This window comes from Corvus cornix, chromosome 4 (genome assembly GCF_000738735.6).
Source record: "Corvus cornix cornix isolate S_Up_H32 chromosome 4, ASM73873v5, whole genome shotgun sequence".
Taxonomy (NCBI): domain Eukaryota; kingdom Metazoa; phylum Chordata; class Aves; order Passeriformes; family Corvidae; genus Corvus; species Corvus cornix.
Window position 1 is genome coordinate 17,072,298 of NC_046334.1, and position 22,134 is coordinate 17,094,431.

At 39.2% G+C, this 22,134-nt stretch overlaps 2 long non-coding RNA genes across 2 annotated transcripts in view; one reads left to right on the forward strand and one right to left on the reverse strand.

The window, feature by feature from the left end:
- Positions 1–7,506, forward strand: part of LOC109146267 — a 47,079-nt gene extending 39,573 nt beyond the window's left edge. The window contains exon 4 of the long non-coding RNA XR_002048184.3: positions 1,153–7,506. This is a non-coding gene — a long non-coding RNA (uncharacterized LOC109146267). The remainder of the gene's footprint in view (positions 1–1,152) is intronic.
- The window catches only part of LOC109146268, a 98,150-nt gene that overhangs the window by 26,348 nt on the left and 49,668 nt on the right, over positions 1–22,134 (reverse strand). The window lies entirely within an intron of this gene.

The window sequence follows — 22,134 nt, forward strand, 5'->3', positions numbered from 1 at the left end:
AAAATGAGTTTGCAGTTTCACACTTGGAAGCATAAAGAGATCTGAATAGGTGGCTTATTAACAGATCAGGAGGAGTCTTAATGAACTCCTATGGCTGAGAAATGAAGCAAGACTATCCCAGATTAAAAGGAACCCTTTATACAGGAAGAAAACTTAACCCTTTAAATTACTTAGCAGGGACCATGATTCCATGCCTTTTGAAATCTTCATGATAAACTTGCAAGTCCTAAAACAACTCTGTCGGATCCTCTTCTCAGGTTTGTACTCAGAAGCAGGCGGGATTGATTATCAAAATGTTTCCTGGTTTAAAAACAGTAGCTTTGCTTTATGGAGGGGTATGGTGGCAGTTTCACTGCAAAAATATTTCAGAGGAACTTAGTGCTTGCACATCATGTTACATCTTGGAGAAGATCAACAAAAGAGAGACACCCATAGAGAGCTTTTCTATTAAATGACTGACCATAGTGAAAGAGAATGAAGGGACTGGTGTTGAGTCAGTATTTCTTCAAGATGTATTTGAATGTGGTCTTCATTATGGAATCTGATGAAGGCAACATTAAATTGAGTGACTTCACTGTATCCCTGGGTTGAGGATCTGGAGTTTTGAAGTCAGTGACTAAATCTGCATCAGCTTAAATAAAACGTAGTGAAAAGTTGGAGGGGTTGTGACACAAAAGTGAATGGAATTACTGCAGCATAGCAAGTTCATTGTGGTTTAGATTAACGCATTAGTTTAATGCATTTTAGATAGCATTTGCTGGTGGCAAAGGACGCTGCTCTAATCAGTTCCTGTAGCTCTGCTGATGTCATTAAGCTGCGGTAATTCATTTGTCTATCATCATGCTAAGCTTTTCCCGGCTGCTGGTTTACTCTGGATTATGATCAGTTTTGCATTATTAGACTGCAAAAACTGGCCCTCTGTTTGGTTGTGCCTTTAGTCAGCTTTGTAAAATGCCATTTTGTCACTGAATACCATGCCTTGTCAATACAATCCTTAAACTGTGGTACTCTATAGACAGATTTGAGTTGATGCCTTGAATGTCCTTAGCTGGCCTGATTATTTATTCTTGCTGGATCTGTACCCCAGACATATTCCTTTTATTTCACACAGTTACACTTACAATATTATTATTTATTAACCCTATTTTACAGATGGTGAAGAAGTGAAATTGAAGAAGCGATAATGAGCGAGACTTTGAGGAACCCTGCAAACTCACTTCTGCTTTAAAAAAGAAAACTGCAGTAGATATGGTAACAGAATCAGACTCTCTCAAGCACAAACACCACCACTTGTTTATGTTATTACTCCCTTTTGCAAAGCAAAATCCCAAAAACTAAAGTAATTTTTGCAGTACAAACATAATTTAGCTTGATTTGCACGTTGTTGTCCTTTTGAAATCCTGGCAACCAGAGATAGGTGTCCTGCTTTGGCTGTGGACATCTGGTCACCCTCAAATGGAGCCAGTAATGCTAATTAATTCTAGCAGTACACAATGCCTTGTTCTGTACTGTCATAATTCACTGAAGGCAGTGAAAGCTATACCCCTCTCTGTGAGGTTGCAAGCAAGCACGTGATTGGAATATTATTCCATCTGTATTTCATGTTCTTCATTAGCCCTCATTTACTGCAAAGGAAAGTTCAATTGCTCATACTTGGGGAAAACAGCAGGTTAATTTAACTTGCTGAATAGACCTTTAACCACTAGGAAAGCTTAATAATTTCTGAAAACACCACCAGTTTTTTTTTTTATTGCATATTAACTGCAAAATAGTTTAAATAAACAACTATCTTATCTTCACTTATCTTCCTAAATCTCACAAACAAACAAAAATTCAAGCCAGTACCTTTCAGTTCCAGTAAGGTTTAGCTGTTTAATAGCCTTAAGTGCCTTTGAAAATACCCTGTTTAATGGAAGAAATATTTTAATATGAGGGGTAGCAAATACTTCGCATCTGCAGAAAAGGATAGTAATTCATGAGTCCCAATTGCTTTACTTTAAGAATCTGGGGGCTAAGTGACATTTTCAGTACAAGTACCAATTATCTATGTATTCAGCTTCTTCTATCGCTGGATTTATCTCCATTCCAGATTGTTGCATAACATGCTTTTAAGGGAAAATTTCAGCCAGTGGAACCCAAAGCTGGATGGCAAGGCATGTCTTAGTGAAAATATTATTTCAGTGACAAGTGTGATATACCAGATTTGGGGGGATAAGGGTGGTGACAACAGGGGGGACTCAATAAATACACCTGCAGACTTAATTCACATGCACACCAGACCATATCTTTAAAGCAAATTTACTGGATTTCTACATTTTCCTGTTGGATATCACCAGGTATTGTGATGGCAGCAGCAAGGGAAGGTGGAGTAATAACTCAACAGTAATTTCCCTAGTGCCTGTAAATAACAAACATTGTTAGCAAATGAGTGATGGAGGTCAATGGGCCATAGAGTCATTAGATGGTTTAATGATATGCTGCAGGTTATCTCAGGGCACCGGTGCTCTAATGACATTCTCAGCCTTCCCCGCAGCAAATAACCTCTGCAACCCGAGATAAGCAGTTGCGTTCTGCAACACATACAGTATCAAATGACCCCAGCAAGAAAATTTCTCTTCTGTTTGACGTTTAATGCACAAGTATCCGTCAAAATCTGTCCTGGGAAGAGCGCTGTCCTACTTAAATCTGGTTTTGCTAACTGAGAAGCTATTAAAGGGCAGCACCCAAAAGTCCTCAGACCTGTGGCTAGAAGGGTAATATCTGGAGAAGAATGCCTAGCAGGAAGTCTCTTGCTTTGCTTTCCTGGCTGTTGCTTGGTCTTTGCAAAGGCATAGTCCAGTGAGTAAAAGGATGAACAATATGGTCTGGTTTGTGCTGGAGGTCATAGTAAAAGGTCATAGCAGACCAAATAACCTCAGTCTTTGAATTTGTGAGGACTGCTGGATCACTTGTCAATGGGAGGTTTAGGAGTACGATGGTAATTCAAGTTATCTTGATTTGGCATCAGCAACATTAAGTGTAGAAGGGTAAAGAAACTTCAGTGTTACCCCAGAGGTGGCTGTTCAGACTCTCAATCACTGAGAATGGTATAAGGTAAAACTAGAGATGGAAGACCATGTAAAACCAAGGCATGAATGACATTTTTTCAAAGAAAGAATAAGGCATCACAGACTTGGAGTTTCTCAGAAGAGACACTATAAATGAAACAGAAAATATTTACCTGAGCTTTTCCATGACAAGGAGTTTAAATGTAGACAGTATATCTATTATTTAATTGTTTTAAAATTTAATAATTAATTGTTTCATAAAACAATGTTTCTTAAGCATGAACAAGTTTGTAATTTTAAAGCAAAAAAACGCAGTAGAAAAAGTGTCTGATACCACAAGGGAGATGAGGAGTAGAGGCTGGAAAACTGCTGCAAGAGTTCCAAGAACCCCCTTTCTCTTGCGAAAGGAAGGCTACTCAGCGAGGTCATGAGCTGAGAGTCACTTCCTTCATCTGGCTTGTTACTCTGTTATGATTTGTTAGTGTGTCAGCTTTTAATCTGGTGATCACTTAATGTATGATTGCAGCGGTATGAGTTCCTAGCTAGTATCTCTGCCTCACCACCGAAATGCAGTATGTATATATAGCAAGGAAAATTAATAAGCTGAAGTAGTTGTTACCGTCCTAAATTTATGATCTCTTAATATAAGACTATAAAACTTTTTAAAATACAACTGAGTCAAAGTCTTAAAATGAAGAAGCAATATTCTGATGATGAAATACAGTCTTTTTTTCCTCTTCAGAACATAAAGGTACCATGAAATTTCCTGAGCTCTGTTTACTGGGAGAGCCTAACAGTGGGCATTTTCTACAGTAATACCCTCTGTTACCACCACCCTGATGAACAACTATGTGAGAAATAATGGACAAAGTTGCAACACAGGTCATCTATTTTTGATAAATGTTATTTTAGAACATCTCTGGGAACACCTGTGTGCAATTTGCGTGACTTTCTGGGAGGAGGAATTGGGAAAGGAATGTGCACACACAACGTTTTAAACTCAGAGCTGGTGAGACAAATACAAAAAGGACAAAAACCTGAAGTGAAAATCAACATAAACTGTGGAGCAGATTTGTGCATTTATCAGGCTTCTAAATGGGCAGGACTTTCAAGGGGATCAACAGCTCCCATTTAGAATAGTTGAACCACTTCCCTTTGGGTCAGATAATGTGATTCAGTCCTTGAAGGTCTCACTGGATTCATTCAATTTCAAGTCTTTAAAAATTTCCTGAAGACCGCCAGTAAAACTTAGCTTGCTTTTTTTTAATGGCACCAAAAACTGACAGACCAGCCTATCCTGGGTGCTGCTGTGTCTATGTGAGACTTTGGCTTCCTCAGTTAAATTTCACTGACATCAATCAAAGTGTACAAAAGCTATCAGAGCAAAATAGACAAATAGATATGGACTAAGAGCACAATCACCGGACTCTTGTTTTCACAGGCTGACAGGCTACAGAGTTGAAGTCAGGCATCTGGAAGCTAAAAAGTCACATAACCTCCTTACAGGGAAAAACAAGGTCTTCAGGACTGTAGTTGATAAATATAACTAGATTTTCTACTATTTTCTTAGCTATTCTGAAGTTTTAGAATGCAGCACACAGGGGCACTCAATTCACCACTGAAAATCAGGGGCCTCCAAGCCACAAAGGACCTTTCCAAGGTTCATTTTTTAAACACACGACTGATTTGGGACATCATTAAAGCCCTGGGGTCTTGGGTCTTTCAGGATTAATCCAATTACTTGAAAAACAGCTGGATGCAGATGAGAATGTGACTTCTAAAATAAAACATGCATCATGTTTGTGGGTATGCACTGTCTATCTCTCACAAGTGAAATTTCATCCTACTAAAACTAATGACAGCCATCAAAGAGTTGGTGTCAACAAAATGTTAATATACTGAAAGCAGGTTGCCAGCACATAAAATAAGGGCTTAAGGCCACATAGCCTGCAAGGTTTAGACTACTTGGCATGGGAAGTGGAGCTTCCATGTCAGAATATGAGCAGGGAAGACACTTAGACATACCAGTCAAAACACCTAGATCTCAGACCCAGGACCAGCCTTCTGCAGCAAGATTTTTTTCCCACTGTGATACCGACAGACATCATCAAGCTCCCTTTCACCTCTCCCCTCATAGACCTTTACTCTGACTTGTTTTTCTGTGTAGATAATATAAATCTTTCAGAGCCTTCCAGAGCCATGCCAGAGCTCCACAGAGCGGGACTGTGCCCCTAACAGTGCTGCTCATTTAACACCTCTGAGGAGTCAGAGGGGCCTGAGCTACAGCCAGTGTACACCACAACAGAACAGAGTGCAAGTGGATGTTTCTTTCTTTGAGAACCTGTGCACAGCCCTAATTGTGTGGAACAGCCTTAGTGTTAATGAAGTCCAAATCCCAAACTTTACCCAGAAATACTCCTGGGACTATCCAGTCCCAGGAATGAAAGGCAAAGAAAAGCTTGACAGGAGGTAGAGGCTTGGCAAAACCCCACAAGTTTATCCTTATCATGTTGCCTCCCTACAAAGCTGAGATTTATCATATCTACAGACCTTTAGTTTGTTCCACTATATTACCTTGAAGTACCTGTTTTTAAGTGCTAGAATTTCCCTCTTTCCTCCCTCCCCCATTTGTCACTATCTAAGGATGAGGCACCAAGTGCAAGATTTGCTTCAGAAAGGCAGATTCACATGGTGTACTCTGGGGTTTGATGCTTCCCAGGACACAGAGTGAAATCCATTGAAACAGCCAGGGCTCAGTAAGAACAGACACAAGAGGGTTTTGTTTCTGGAGTATGATGATAGCTGTCATTGTGAGTGGAAAGGAGGGCAACGCAGTATGAATGACACATGTATGAGGCAGTAAACAGAGTAGTGCCGACTGTGGATGTTTCTGCTAATTTGGATGGGATTGGCTACAATAATTTACTGTCCTGCCCTGGAATTCACTGGGTTATTTTTTTTAATTGAAACTTTCTTAGCTGCAGGGCTTAATTAACTGGGATTTTATTTGGGGCAGGGGGGAAGGGGGAGATGGAGGAGGAGTATGAGGAGTTGTCTTAAATGGGAGTAATTCCCTTTAAAATCTGTCTTACTCTACAGCAATCACTCACATAATTATGTATGATACATTCTGGTGTAACTCAACCTTTGGTCTGCTCTACACAGGGGAAATTAACCAGCAGAGCTGTTCTGTAATAACTTCCATTATTGCTATTTTGGTATAATTTAACTATTCTGGAATAACTCCCCTGTGCAGACATTCAGCTCCAGAATAAAAGCAATTTTATTCTAGAGTAATCACTCTGCTTCCAGGAGGGAATAATCATTCTAGAATAAAGTCACTTTTATTTCAGAATCAAATATGCAGGGAGTTACTTGGGCATAGCTCCCCAACAAAGTTATTGTGGTGCCAGTTAATTTCCTCATGTATGCAGAAATGTTAGTATCCTTCAGCAATGATGTGTCTTGTTGTATTTGTCTGTGTTTGTATGCTAATCTGCATAAAATTAAGCACTAAAATCTAGTGGAGAATGTGTTAAGCTGTGTGAATTTTCTTTTTTACCTTGTCACACACAGACAGTTCAAGGTTTTGTAATAAACACATATCTAAACTGAAGAAAAGAAAGAATGTTGGAATACTTTCCTCTGCATAAATTGTATGATATGTCAGTGTAATCTGAAATTTATTTCCAACAGTTTGCAAAAATAGTCAAACAAAAAACAAGTATACATGCACACATAAAACTATTTTGAGTTTCAGAATTGACTTGGTAAACATGTAAAATGACTGCAAAGGCAATCTTAAAGCAATTATATGGAACAGATCCTCCTGGAAGCTGTGCTAAGGCACATGGAGGATGGGGAGGTGATTTGAGACAGCCAGCACAGCTTCACCAAGGGCAAGTCCTGCCTGACCAAACCCCTGGTCTTCTGTGATGGAGTGACTCAGCAATGGACAAAGGAAGAGCTACAGATGCCATCTCTCTGGACTTCTGTAAAGCCTTTAATACTGTCCTGCATGTCATCCTCCTCTCTAAATTGTGGATATATGGTTTTGGTGGGTGGACTCTGTGATGGATAAGGAGCTGGATAGATGTTTGCATCTGGAGAGCAGTCAATACCTCAACATCCAGAGGGAGATCAGTAATGGATGCTGTCCCTCAAGGGTCTGTATTGGTACCAGTACTGTTTAATATCTTAATATCTGTTTAATCTCTTAATATCTGATTCTAGTTCAGACTACAAAGAGTCAGCAGAAGTTTGGAGACACTTGCCTAGCTGGTTAGCCAGAGACTTCCTCTGAACCACTTTGATATTGAAAGAAATGGTCTCATTGCATCTCAGTCAAATCCTAACTCTGAGACAAGATGCAAATTAATAAGCATTTAATGAGAATTTTTCAGTTCCCATAGTTTCAGTTATGGGAAAATGCACATAAAAGCAAGCAAACAAACAACAATTTAACTTAACCTTTAACAAATTTTTGTTTATAAATACAAAAATTAAATATAAAAAAATTTTAAAACTATAGGACATCTGTTATGTATAAACAATGCTGTTGTTGTTTCAATTCAGATCAGAAAGTGAAGTTGGTAAACTGGTATTTATTTGAGGTTAGGAATGTTCTTTCACAGTTATTCTGCTGTCTGTGAAAATCATCTATTTTGAGTAGGATGCTGACAGTTTCTGAGCTTCTTCTGTCAGGCATTCAGCACCTGTCAGAAGCAAGCTCTTAGGTACTTCTTTTTAATACACAAATTTATATATACTCTATGTTAAGGGAGTTGGCAGATAGACAGACTGGTATGTATTTTGAAGAAATAGCAAATTGTTCTTCCACAGTGTAGTTATAGGGTGCTTTCATGGTCATTAAAGCCTATTTTAACTTTATCCAATAATTTTCTTCTATTTGTATTGGAAAATCTTAGACTGAAAATCGTACCAATCATGCTGAAAAGGAATAAGGACATCTCTGCAAAGTCTGAGAAAGGATATTTAGGATTATTCTGGATTTATGGTAATAAATTTTGCCTGGATTTTAACCATCTGTTCTTCAGTTACTTCACATTTTCAGTACTATCACCTTGGGATCAGGTGGCTGTATTCAGAATGCAGAGTTTATATTTAAATTAATTAAAGACTTGAATTGGATTAGTTGGGGATCTTTTGGGGAAGTTGCTAATGATTTCAGGGGCAAAATGTCCAGCTGTATGTGTGATGTCCACCCTGTTTTTAAGTTTGTCAAGACAGAGTACACTATTGTCACATGACGATCTAAGTTGATTTGAAACACAACCAAGTCTTGGTCTCCAGATCTAATCTACAGTGTATCTTCTGCACATCTCTCATTCTGTAATTAATTCAAAGTCCATCTCAAAATGTTCCACCTGGAAAACATGAGATATTAAGTTGATAAAAAAATCAACACTTTACAAAACAAGGAGATTTCCTATGGATAATCAGCACATTTACAGGGGTAAGGAAGAAAGTATGCATATGCATATTTAAAAAACTAATTACATTCTAATCCATTTCATTCAGAGTTGTTTTCATTTGACAGATGGAGAGAATTTTGCAAACAGTGTTTGAACCAGCAGTATAAAGTAGCTCTTTCTGGCTATACATTTTGATAAGAGCAGTCCTGCAAAATGATCTGTATGACATTACTGTGCTCTCTCAGAAATAGCTTTCTGAAAGTTAAAAGTGGAACACTAACTTTCCAAATTAAAAAAAAAAAAACAACAAAAACCCAACAAAAAAAACAACTAACAAAGCAATATGATGGGCCACTCCCTTGTCAAATTATATTTTCTGTTTTTCACAATGAAGCCTGACACTGGCACACTTGTTCTGGTTTTAGGTCCATCATTCAAAAATAGCCCATTTCTCTTGACTTTTGATTGTTCTCATTTTGCCTGGGAATTTTGCATGCCCATTTCAAGTGAGAATAGGGGTTTTTATCCCAGATTTAAGAGACAGCTTGAAAAAATATTGGTTTTGCTGCAATAATTTTACTTTAAAGCTGAAGGAGCATTCATTACATTTCATAAATCATTATTTTTACAAAGCTTGATATTAATTTGCTATACCAGTAAGAAAAGGCAGCAAATGTGCATATATTGAGTATGTATGCTTCACAAAGAGAAAATATAAATTTTAGGGCAAAATTAGTGAATAGTCTAAGGCCTGATAAGGGATTTAGGGCTCTTTTTAGACATATGGTTGGTAACAACCCACTCTGAACAGTGATCCTGCCATCTGCAAAAACAGTCCTGCACTCAGACCTGCTAAAAAGCACAACAATTTCATAGTGCCTCTCTTTCAGTAACTTGCCTTGGATATTCCTGTGCATTTCCAAAGATAACAAAATTACTGCATTTACAATGCAGACTGATAGTGATCCTAGAGTTTGGTGAAGTGGTAGAGCAGACACACATATTATTCCAGTGTTTTCTGGCTAGAAATATGTTCTTGTGTTTTATCCTTTCGAGTCCAGTGCTTTGTGAAGCATCTGATTTGCTGTGTGAGAGCACTACCTTCACAGGAAATCCTAAAAGTCAGATTTATGGATTATAATGCAATTACCATTTGACCAGCATTTCTGCATGACCGGAGTCAAGCCAGAGTTCTGCTGATGTCACGGGCTGATGGGATGCCAGCAATCCCAGCCCATGTGCCTACATTTCTCCTTCCAAATGGCCAAAAATTTTAGCTGGAAAAAAAGCCTAACTGTGTCATTTAGAAATATCTGAATGTTCCATATCCAAAATTCATGAGTTTGTATTATTTAAAACCTTTTCTTCTAAGCCACCATCATTCTTGAAAGCTTTGAGTCAAGTCATGAAAGTGTATACGGTAAAGTGAGGAAAAAAACAGATGTAACTGGATGAAAAAAAGGAAGAAAAAAATTTACTAACTTGTCCAGATACCAGAAAGATAAATCCAGCTCAATTCAGACTGTGTAAGAGTGCTCCTTTTCATCTTTATAACATACAGATCTCAAGCTTAACCCACTCAGTTGTAGGTCATAGTCATATGTTCATAGTGCCTATAAATACACATGGTCAAAGTGTGGGGCTAGAAGTACTTAGGCAGCAAATAACTGTCTGATTTCTTCCTAAAGTTCCCCCAAAATCCTGGCAAGGGATATGAGGTATACTGCTGGGTGATATGGCAGAGCTTATCCAAATGCTCTCTCTAATAGAGGCAGCACCACCCTTGCTCCAATCTATACCTGCCCCTGAAAGCTTTTGGAAGCATAAAGGCACAAAAGGTCTTTATAAGTAGCTGACAAGGGAATACTAAACTTTGGACAAATCATAATTTCTTCAGTCTCATCTCCAAAGCCCAGCTGGATACATTACATGTTGAAGAATGGAAGAGACTGGTCTGGTTTGGACTCTGCTCACTGTGGACTTTTTCCCTTATACTTTGGAAAGGATTTACAAGAAGGAAATTTAGCAGCTGGCTGGAGCTATATTATCACAGTAGTGGGAAATTCGGTGGGTATCATCAGATTTTTGTGAACTAACGTCAGGCTTCCTGAACTGCTGCTTTATTTGTGCCCTGTGGGAATGCAGCCAACATTGTCATGGTATCTCTGAGGCAAATCTCAGAACAAAACCTGCTGATGATTTCCTGCTTCCTACTCCCTATATGCCACCCTGTTGCCAGTGATTTCATGAAAGAGATATCACAGCCCATCCAGATGCACTGGACTCCTTATTTATACTTCATTACAAGGCACCCCCATCACGCCATCTACTTGCCTTGCCCTATTATGTATGCATGATTTCAATTGAAAAGAAAAAAAGAAAAAGAAAAAAAAGATGCTCCACTTTCAAAGGCACTCTGCATATCTGTATTCTCAGGGAGAGTTTGCCTCTTAAAAATTTCCACTTGTCTTCACTAAACACCTTTAAAAAATCTGGACTTTATTGGGGAGAGTATTAATTTTCGGTATTCCGGTCCTGTATAGTTAAAACCCAGATGTCCCAGACTGTGGAAAAACCACCCCCAAATTGTCCATTTTCCTGTCTAGTACGAGGACTTTACTTTTGCAGACTGTCACACATACAATGCACCTACCCTTGCTTCACATCCTGACTACCATGGTGAAATTAAAATGCATATTTCCTTTCCTGAATTTCCTCTTCATGCCTCTCCCCCCGTGACAATTAGTCGTACTAGTTGAAGAAGCAGCCTGTGCAACAGAGAGTGACATAGAATAATGTGTCATGTCAAATATATTAAGCATTTTAAGGCATCATGGACCTGGAGGATTTCAGACAAAAAGAAACGATTATTTGAATCCTAAAAAAAAAATTATAAAAAACCACAGGGAATTTGAGCTTTAGTAGTGCCTGTGATTTCTGTTCAAAGTGGAGGCATGTGCACAGTTATGGCTGTAATGTTAAGATTGTAATCACCATCAGCTTTTTAATAGCATTGTTTTGAAAGGTCAAAATTAACGTTGTGTGCTTTGGGGGCTTCTTCACTCTTTTTTTTTTCCTATGGACATTGATGACAGCAGCAGGGTTGAGCCAAAAGATATCAGTAACTTCTGGTAATCACCTCTGCCAAGTGACAGTGAAGTAGGATTTTCTTTGCTTTAGCTTTATGGGTTCCCTGATTTTGTTGTGATGCTGTGTGGCTGCTGAACACACTCAGTGCTGAGGGCTGGTGTTCAATGGGGCTCTGGACAGCTGAACCACCTAGAGGTTCTTAACCCAAATTCATGTAGAAGTGTGAAGGTCAAAGGCCTTGTGGTGTGCTAATAAGTTACATGGATAGGCCAGAAACCTCCCACAATATTTTCCTCTTTCTTTTTGCCAGGAAATTTATTGAATCCACTAACAACAGCACCAGTGTTACTTAGAGTAACTAGGAGACAGAACCACATTCTTACCCTTTACATTTCTTTTTGGTTGGTTTTTATATTAGTGAATCTGCTCCTCTGATGAAGACTCATCTTTATTGTGTGATGAAACCCTAAAGCTTGCCACAAAAACACTGCCTAATCTTGAGAAAGAAAACCACCAGGAAGAAGGCAGTGAGAAGAAGCTCCAGTGCAGCTGTAGAAATCCAGTGGTTGCTTGGGTATGAAAATAAATTGATGTTTGAGAGAAAAGAGGATTTGTTAAATTTAGGATTATTAAGGCTGTTCGACTGTATTTGATTAACATCCTATCTTAGGAAAGAAAGAAAAATTTTGTTTATCAGAAGTGGGCCCCAAAATTTCCTGCATGACCAGAAAGAATACCAGCTTTGAGAGAGAAGTTTTGTACATGAAACAAAAGGAAGAAACACTTCAAGCTTTTATAAAAGTCCAGGGACTTCACACTAGCCATGTTACTATAAAGAGGGAGAGTTTTCAACACTCATAATTTAACCTCAGTTTCCCAAGGACATCTGAGGAGTCATACAGAAATTACTAGATGTCCTTGACTGAAGCTTAGAAGAAAAAAAGTAAAGTGGTATCAGTCTGCAGAAGAGAGATCAGTCTCAACATGTTGGAAACAAAGGTCAGTGCTCAGTGGACTAGATTACCAGATCACAAATCACATTGTCAAAGCAAAACTGAGAGGGCATGAGAAGCCTTAAAAATTCAGCCAATACTGGACTAGAGTAAAGAGCATGAGAGATTTCTTGCTTCCTGCACTGATCACAAACAAAAGTAGCATCCAATCTTGAGACAGAGCTAAAAACACATCTTGAAAAAAGCAAAGGTTGTTGCTTCTGTAGAATATGGAGGAGGGTGTAAATATGCCTGAAATCAGGTTTCATAAAGATGAAAAATACTGTAGAAGAACAGAAATCCACATTTAAAAAAAATCAGATAGACAAAAGCTAGACTAATTGTAAATCTGAAATAATAAAGATATGGCAACTTTCCAGTATATATGAAAATGCCACAGAGAAAAGTCCTAAAAATAAATATTTTCAGCAGGAATAAAGTCTTGGAAACAGGAGAAAAGGTAGAATAAAGAACACAATAAGATTATGTACATATAACTGTGCTGAAGAGAATATAGAATCCATGACCCAATATTGTCAGATGTGTGTATGCTGCATAAGGATCCTACAATGTTCCCCAGCAGCTGGAGTGAAACCAAAGTGTGAATACAGGTGCTTCTCCTCAAGATTTGTCTTCTTTGTAGAAGCTGCACTCTGAAGAAGGGAAAGACTTCAGGAAGAATGAGAAATGCCTTCAGCTTCTTCCAATACAGGGCACAAGGGAAATGGAGAGCAAGGGTGTGTTTCCTCTAGCCCAGTCTCTGCCTGCTCAAAATTAAGTTCCCCAGGCTGAAACAAAATGGATTCATGCACAGTCAGTCCTAGGGAAATGCGTAAATTAATCTCTGAAGAGAGGCACCTAGCAAACTTGCTTGACAACAAAGGGAGCCTAGAGGACATCTCAGGTTGTGTGTCTGTTATAGGTTAGCAAGCTAAGTCTCGGAAGTGATGTTCTTCTTACAGCTTCCTCTATGACCTGACAGAACATATCAGCTGGCCAGTTTGAATATGGACAATTCTCTCAGCCACTTAAAGTTGTGACCACCTCTGTGATCCACACTTAAGAATAGGAAACTCCGAGGCAGAGCTCTCTCTCTCGTTTCCGGCGCTGGCACAGGTGGCTGCAGGCCCCGTGTGGGGGCCAGCGGGCCTGGCCCAGGCTCTGCTTGGGCCAGGCCAGGCCGGGCCACGGCCATCCTGGAGCCGATGGGCCCTGTTCCACCTGTGGAACCCCCCCCAGCCCTGCTGTGGGCAGCCAGAGCGGCTCGGCTCTTCCCCCTCTCCACTGTGGCCAAGGCCAAGATTTCAGCTGAAGCTGCACCACTGTCCGGCAGAGGTTATGTGACCAACAGTGATAAGCAACATTCCAGCTGCAAGGCCAAGGTGAGATTAACCCTTTTAGTGCTGTGAAGAGCTGAAAACCTGAGGGAAGAGAGAAAGAGGAGATGCTTAAAGCTGAAATTCTGTTGTGAAGCTATGATAGATCAGAGTATCCATTGTAATCTCATGAAGATATGGGGGGTGGAGTGTTCAACTCGTAAGCAAAAGCACCTGCACTGAGATAGGCAGATGCTGACACAGCTGTAATTTCATGAGAAAGTTTGGACAGGGAGAGATGGAAGCGATGAGGACTTTTGCTCCAAATGGGAAAGGAGAAAACCTCAGTTCCTAGAGATGCTCCCAGAGACAGTCCTAAAGATGAAGCTGAGGAGGACCCTTTGCTCCCAGTGAAGGAGAAGGGCCTCTGTTCTTAGAGATGAAATGCTCCCAGAGATGGGTGAAGAGAACTTTTGTTTCTGAATGGCTCAACCTTAAAATTGTACCCCAAAAACCTTCAAGAGTGGACCCTCGAAAGCAGTTGTGGGAAAAGCTGCAAGTTGGGGGGAGGGACTCACATGCGAGCAGAGAGACTCCTCTTCCTAAATGGACTGAATAAAGTTATTTGGAAGTGGGCGGCTGTCTCATTGTGATAATGTTTTCATAGCATGGGCAAGAGAGACTCCTCTTCCTAAATGGACTGAACATATTTATTATGGAAGTGGTAAACAGACTGAACATCTTAAGGGTTGTCTTTGAACATTGTCAGTGGGAGAAGGGAGGAAGGTGGGGGGAGGAGGAGAGTTCTGAAGGTGTGGTATATTTATTTTTTCTTCTTTTAGGTCTGTTAATAAACTTCTTTATATTCTTCCGAGTTTGGTACCTGCTTTGCGTTTCTCCTAATTCTTATCTCACAGCAGATAAACAGTAATGAGTATTTTGGACCAAACCACTACACTAAATTGGTGTTTCCGCCCGGTTACACAAACCCAACCCGCGACAGTGTCTAATATGAAGATGAGTAAAATCAGCTGGGATTGATCCCATGAAGAGTTTTGAAGATTCAAATCTCATGTAGGGAGCCAAAGCATCAAACAGCATTGGCAGAGGTTGGTGAGCAGAGCAATATGGGACTGAACCCCACAAGTTTCTTCAGGTGTACCCAAGAGGGATTATTGCATGAACTATATTTCTGTACTAGCTTTCACTGCAAAGGGTAAGTGTAAAATAATTCCCCCATTAAGGGCTTGAAAGATTTTGATTTGAGCCAGTAGCTGTTAGAGCTCCGACTTGTTTTATGTGCTCTAGAATAAGTGAAGCAACACATGAGGCTCCTTAGTTATCATGCACAATGAACAAGCCCAGCAAATTCAGTGTTAAATGTGAGAAAGCTCAAACACACCAAGACTTGGCAGTGTATACTCTTGGCACAAATGAAATTTTAACTTGTCCCTTTGGAATATCATGCAATACCACTGTCATTTCAACAAGAGCACTTGAATAGCTTTGACTCAGATGAAACCAAATCACTTTGGTTAAGACACCATGGTTTATTTCCCTGTCTTCCACTGGCATCAGCAAAGAGAAATTATCTTGCATGGCTGGTCTAATTATGCGAGCCCACACCATGAAACTTCCCTGTCTTTTAAGCAGTCTAGTTTAATTCATTGGAACATGTAAACTAATCATTTACTCGTAATGCCTTGAAAAATTCACCCTGTGCCCAGAGAATAAGTCTTGTCAGCTTGCAGAGGTTACACTGTGGTTTTATAACCCCAGCCCTTTGTTAAGAACAAAACTCAACTGCACAATGCCATGAGCCAGAGCCCCCAAAGTCTAGAGCAAGGTTTCTGCACTCAGAGTCCACTGCAATGCCCCCTCCCCAAGCCTACTGTGAAAGAGTTTATTTTCTATAAGTCTTTTACTGCTGTTGACTGCCCCTGTCACATCTTCATTTAATAGCTGTGGCTTCCCCTAAGTTTATTTACTTGCCCCTGAAGCTTTGAATGAAGGACCGCTTACATTTAATTACTTTATAAGGTAGCTTGAATAGTAAATGTGTGTGTCTGCTAATTGATAGCTCCTTCTCAATGAGGCTTTGTATCTTATTACTGCCTGTCCCCTCGGGTGCTCTGGGTAACTTCATTGTTAGGATTGCTGATTCAAATAGAAAGGGTACAGGAAATTCAGATTTGATACTGTTCAACGTAGCCCAGTAAATGTGATCCACATCTGACCTCCAGGGATGTGTGTTCAAAGGGGAATAAACAACTGTGCTGATGGCAGAATCACATGGATTGCATGTCTGAGGCTAGGTTGCCATTGCCTACCCATCCTTTACAACATAATCTTTGTTTAAAATAGGCGTAGGTGAATTAATCAGGTCAACTGAAGACTGAAGCAGGTAATCAGCACTCCAGAAGCATTCTCAAGAGACAACTGTCCAGCAGGAGAAACATCAGTGTAAACTTTGCCACTAAGCTGAGCAACAGAGAGCCCAGATATTGCAAACTCTGGAATTGTGAAAAATTTTCAACCACTGATTGCTTTGTTCAATAAACACAAGCATCATGCCGCTACCCAGGAAACTAACAACTGCTGCTTTCTACTCCTGCCTGGGATGGGGCCCTCTCAGACATGTTTTCTACTTCCTAGAGGAGTGCCCTGTCTACACAGGACCTTATACTATTCAGGAGCAAACAACAGTTCTGAAAGAGGGAAGATCAGTACTCCTTGGACATAGTTAATTATTTAGGGCCCATGCACATGGCCAGGCTTTTGCCCAAAGCGAAATGATCTTGCTGAAACAGAAATAAGCATTATGCATTGTTTAAATGGGAACTCAATATCTGAAGATAAAGTCTTTGCTGCAAAAAGTTTGGGGAATAGTTCAGGTAGAAGCAGTGGCTGCTGAGTGATGTTTCAGGATGACACAGCACCCAGAGACTTGGATGAAACTTTTCATATGAAGTGCTAAAGAAATGAGCTGTGCAGTAGCAGAGACGGGCTATTTAGTATGCCTGTGACTGCTACAGGACTCAAAATGTTTCCCTTTGGGAAAAGAAAAACAAACCAAAAAAAGTTTAGAAGTTTCTGGACATGCCACACTTACAGACAAGCAAGTGTACATGGGTTATTCTTGTAGTCTGAAGTTTTGCACTGAATGCTTGATAGGAATACTCTAGGAAAATCAGCAGTGCAAATATAAACCTTACAACAGTATCCAGATGACTGAAGCTATCATTTCACTTAGAAAGCCTATTATGTATTCCTTGTGTTATTCCAATAGATGTAAAACCAACATTGTGCTAGGCACTACATTAGAGAGTATTCAAAGGTAATTGTCCAAAGTTATTTGGGGGATTGGCATTAATTGCACTCTTAAAGAAAAAGGAAAAGCTTGGTCTTTGTGTCATAATATAAGAAGTAGACTGGAAATTACATCCTTATAATGTGATCATAAGCTCCAAATATATGGCAGTATATCCATGAAGTTTTGGAACCTACTTCCTTTACTCTGCAAGTACATAGACATTTATGTAGCATCCTTGCTTGTACAGAGTGTAACATGAAATATTTCTGGTTTGCTGGAGCAACTGATAAACAATACCAAGCTTCCATTTGTATATCAGGATTTTCAATCTTCTACGCTCATGTACAGAAAATTATTACCGCATAAGGATTTAACCAGACAACATTTTCAAGCAAAAGCAGGCATACATTCTTGCCAGAGATCAAAACTGGTCAGAAACACATTCACAGTTGATTTTACTATTCTTTATAAACTTTCTGCAAGTCAGATGAATTGCCAGGGAGGTTTCTGTTGTTCTTTTTTAAAAAAACCCTGTTCTTCAAAAGCCCTCCTTTTGCTTTGTAGTTTCAGTGGAGATAAAACAACTGTGCACATCTGTGCTTTTCTAGTTACTGTATTTATTTGTTTTGTTCTTGCATTTCTTCCTTTTTCTTTGCATATCTGCCTGAATTGTGATAGAAATTGCTGTGCTCAAACAAACTCTTCCTGGCTCCTTGTCTTTCTCTGTTTATCCTTTTCATATGACCTTGGCATATTTTCTTCTCTGTTGTCATTCCTAAATATTGTTTTCTCTTTCAGGTTCAACTTTTCTGACTTCTTGGCTCCCATCATCACTTTTATGATTCTTATTTTAAAGCCCATCATAAAAATCTTTGTTTTCTGTTTTATGTCTCTGTCTTCCCTTTCCTTCTTGTAAAAACACTGACTGTTTTCTCGGGAAGCTGTTAGGTGTCATTTATTTTCCCTTTGTTTCCCCTACACTATAGCTTTAGATAACAGGGGATATGTAACAAAATATACATGGTTTTGAAACAACTACATACAATTGAATTAAAATCACAACACAAAAATGAGGAAAAATAGATTCTAGTGAACTACATGACAAAGAGCAGATGCCATTCGCTTGTTTTGGTACTAGACCTTGCTGAGATCTAACTGTGCAGGTCTAGCCTTATAGACAGGAGGCTTTGCAGCATTCAGCCCTTTGAGCTGAGGATTTTAGATGTCCTGCTGACAATCTTTCTTCCATCTACTCTGGTTTCCACCCTCCAATTTCTGAGCTGCAGCTATCGGTCAGCCTTTCATTTTACACTAAATATGATAATAAAAGGATTTCCGACATCAACAAAGCACAGTCACAATAAATAGCAGGCATTGTCCACTTGGTCAGAAAACACAAGAAGTTTTTAAATTCATTCCTTCCAGTGGCAAATGCCTTATCATAATGCATCGTCATCCCCAGAATATATCTTTATCAGAAAGTTAATTCTAAGATGACACCATTTCTTTTGTTATTGGTGATCATGTCTGGATAAATGGAACAGAATATTTCAAGTGAATATTCAGCATTTGCAACCATGTGTTCCAATTATTTTCTACCATTAATTTTTTGGATACCAATCATTAGAAATGGTGCAAAATGGATAGTCAGATTGGAGAGAAAAACCATGTTATATGAGGTGGGATTTGCTTTGTTTTGAGTTTTTTTAATTGTTATTTTCAACAACTAGATGAACTTAAGTAGGACCTAGAGCTCAAACTGTCACTTGACCTCCATTAAGACCCTATTCTTCAAGTGGGCCCACTGGAGTGGATAAAAAAAGGCAGTTGAACAGCACAACTCAAAGTCTAAAGCTCAGCATCATGTAAGACATTCAAAGTGTCACTGCTTCAAGAGTAAACATTAAGCAAGATTTTTAAAAGGGCATTAATTCATTAATATTTTCTGTAATCTAATACTTTCTCGTAACCAACAGATTAAACATTACACTCTGCAAACTGCTCCACTTCCTGAATGAATCATTACATGAAATCATGCAAGCTGGTGCACTTCATAAGCTCTTTAACTTTCATGGTATTATGCAGTGATTGTTTAATGTAAAAAAGAGAACATCCTTACTTAGAAAACCTGCACCCATTCCCCAACTGCTGTAAATCATTCAGCGTTGACTATCCAGGATGACTACCCAAACCATTAGGAGAGAAGGTCACATCTGTTTTCAGGTTCTTTTTTTTTGGTCAAAAGTGTCTTCTAGGCTTTGCTGCATAAAGTGGGGGGGGGGGGGGGGGGGGGGTGGCGGGGAAAGGTAAAATGTCCTTTAATGCAGACCAGCACCTTTCTGAAAAGCATACAGCCTGATGTCTATGCAGCTCTGTTGGGTAATAGAAGTTTAGTATTCATCTGCATCTTCTGCATTCTGCGGGATCATGCACACTTCACAGGCATTTGATTCTCTCTTGTGTTAGGAGGTTACCTGGTATATTTTCCCATGTGAATCTTTTGGGAACTCACACAGATGAGGACTGATTTCATGACCAGGGTTAGCTGTGATGAGGTAGGTGCCCTATTCAAACAAATCCGTCTTTACTTTCCACGTATTATTATCCTCTTCTGACTTAGTCCTCTCCAGAGTCCTGGGTTTCCTCCTTTTTTTCCATGGTGATTGGTATTTCAATTGCTGTATTCTCCATTTCCTTGAAGGCCTTCGTTGAGGAGTAAAAGCTCACTCTGTATACACTGAACGACTCATTTACCTCAGTTGAGCTGTACTGCTTTGTGCCAGCTGAGAGCCTGACCTACCTTTAAGAAGTATAAGTTGACAGAAGGCACTCTTGTAACAAAAAAATAATAAAATTGTTTGTTATCTATCTGTACACTGATAAGTTCTTTCATTTCTGCAACTGACACCTAAATATCTGAATTCAACATCCAGAGATAACATAGGCAGTGATACTAAAAGGCTTTATGTACTCCAAGTAGTCCCCTGGCATAAATCTTTGAAGGCTCAGAGCCCTAACAAATACAACTGATGTACATGTATTGGTTCATAAATTCTGTTTATTACATCTTTGGCTGCCCTCTATTTGTTTTCCATACTCTTCTCTGCATGCTGAAAAAGATGTTCCCCTACAGCTTGTGCCTACTTTGGTCCATTTTTTGCTATAACAAACTAAAATACCAGAATAGGTTTGGTAGCAGCGATTTTTTGAGTTTTGTCTTTGCAGTGACAACAAACACATACTAATGAATAGCCAAGTAAGCAGACATAAATAATTAACAGATTTTCTTATTATTTTTAGAACATGCTAATTCTGGCTGGATCCTGGCATATAGAACAAGGGAATGCTTTGTAAAATCCCCTGTTGTATTACAGAAATGTTACAGAAATGTTACCATTTTTTTCATCCCATTCGACTTTCAGATTCCTATTCCCTCTTGAAGAGCAAGACAACAAAGTCAACCTATCACAGCAGAATTTTAAGCAATGGTTAATTAGCCATTCAGCTTCAATTTAAAACTAAATTGCTTTCCAAAATATTTTTATATATTTCCTGAATTTCCTGGATAAATTTCTCTTTAAAAGAAAGGAAGGTTATTTAATTGAACACCACAGGTTTTGCTTTCCAGGTTCTTGTCTTTTTTTTTTTTTTTTTTTGGATATGGTCTTACTTACAGTGATAACTGGCAAGCAACCCTGCTTCAATAAATCAAAAAGCACAGCTGGGTGCCAAAAGAAAACACTTGCAATGAGTCTCTCCTATTGAAGCCACATGATTTTAACTGATATTGACAAGCAGTACATTATATCTTGGTTGAGAAAATTTAGTTAATATTGAATCACACACCAAAAAAAGAAAAAAAAGTTTTAGAGATCCCAATGCTCTGGAGGTGACAATTTTTCTACCTTCACACACTTTAACAATTACCCAAAGGGATGCATTTGAAGGTAAAGTGAGCAAGACACACAATATTTAATAATGCTGGACTCTAATTCTGACCGGCTGTTGTGATTTTCTTTTCAAACCGCTGCGTGTCTTTCATTCACGAGTGCTTTATACACTTTGGAAAATAAGAGATGGTTGAATACATGACATCACTGCTGCTAACACCAGGAAACAAAAGAGGCGCATTTACATGAGAAAGGTGGCTTTTCTGCGGCAGTGCAGGGAGGGAGGGTCATAGGTTCATTCCTCTGTTTGCGGGCTATGGATAGTGCTATAGGCTTACCATGCCTTACACTGCGGGGCTCACAGTCAGCAGAAACAGCACTGAGCCCATTGCTGACTACAAAAAGACCATTATCCCCTAATAACAGTTGTGCTGTCTGTGACTTTTGCATGGCACTAGGAGTTCGTTTCATGTTCAATGGCTCTCTGAGAGAAGAACAAACCAGTCTGCCTCTTCTTTGTACGGGTTTGTTCTGTGAGGGCAAGGGACCAAGAACAGGGGAAGTTGTTTCGTGACTGCTGTTGTCAGCAAGTCTCCCCCATACAGTTACTGACTTTATTTGACCTCTTTATGGTAGCAAAAACCATGCACATGCTGTGCAGAAATTAAAAGATGAGGCTTTGGATCACAAGAGTTCTTCAAAATCCCCACAAAGACCCCAAATTAATTCCAATATATTGTTTCCTGCAGCTCAAGAGGTCCATAGTATAAATGAGCCTACATTAACAGGGGACATTTTGACAATTAAAGCATATTGTAAATTAGAGTTTTCTTTGAGTATACTTCATCCAACACAGAATTTTTGGCACATACAACAACCTTGGGGAAAAAAAAACAAACCCTAGGATCTTCATTTTGGTTTGAGAAAAGAAGTAATGATCTGAGATTACAAAGTTATGGATGTCTGGAAATCTTTTTACATCACACAACATGCTCTTCTTAGTTTCAGGGAGAAAGTGGGAAGTGTGCTGTTCCTCATCATGACTTGTGAG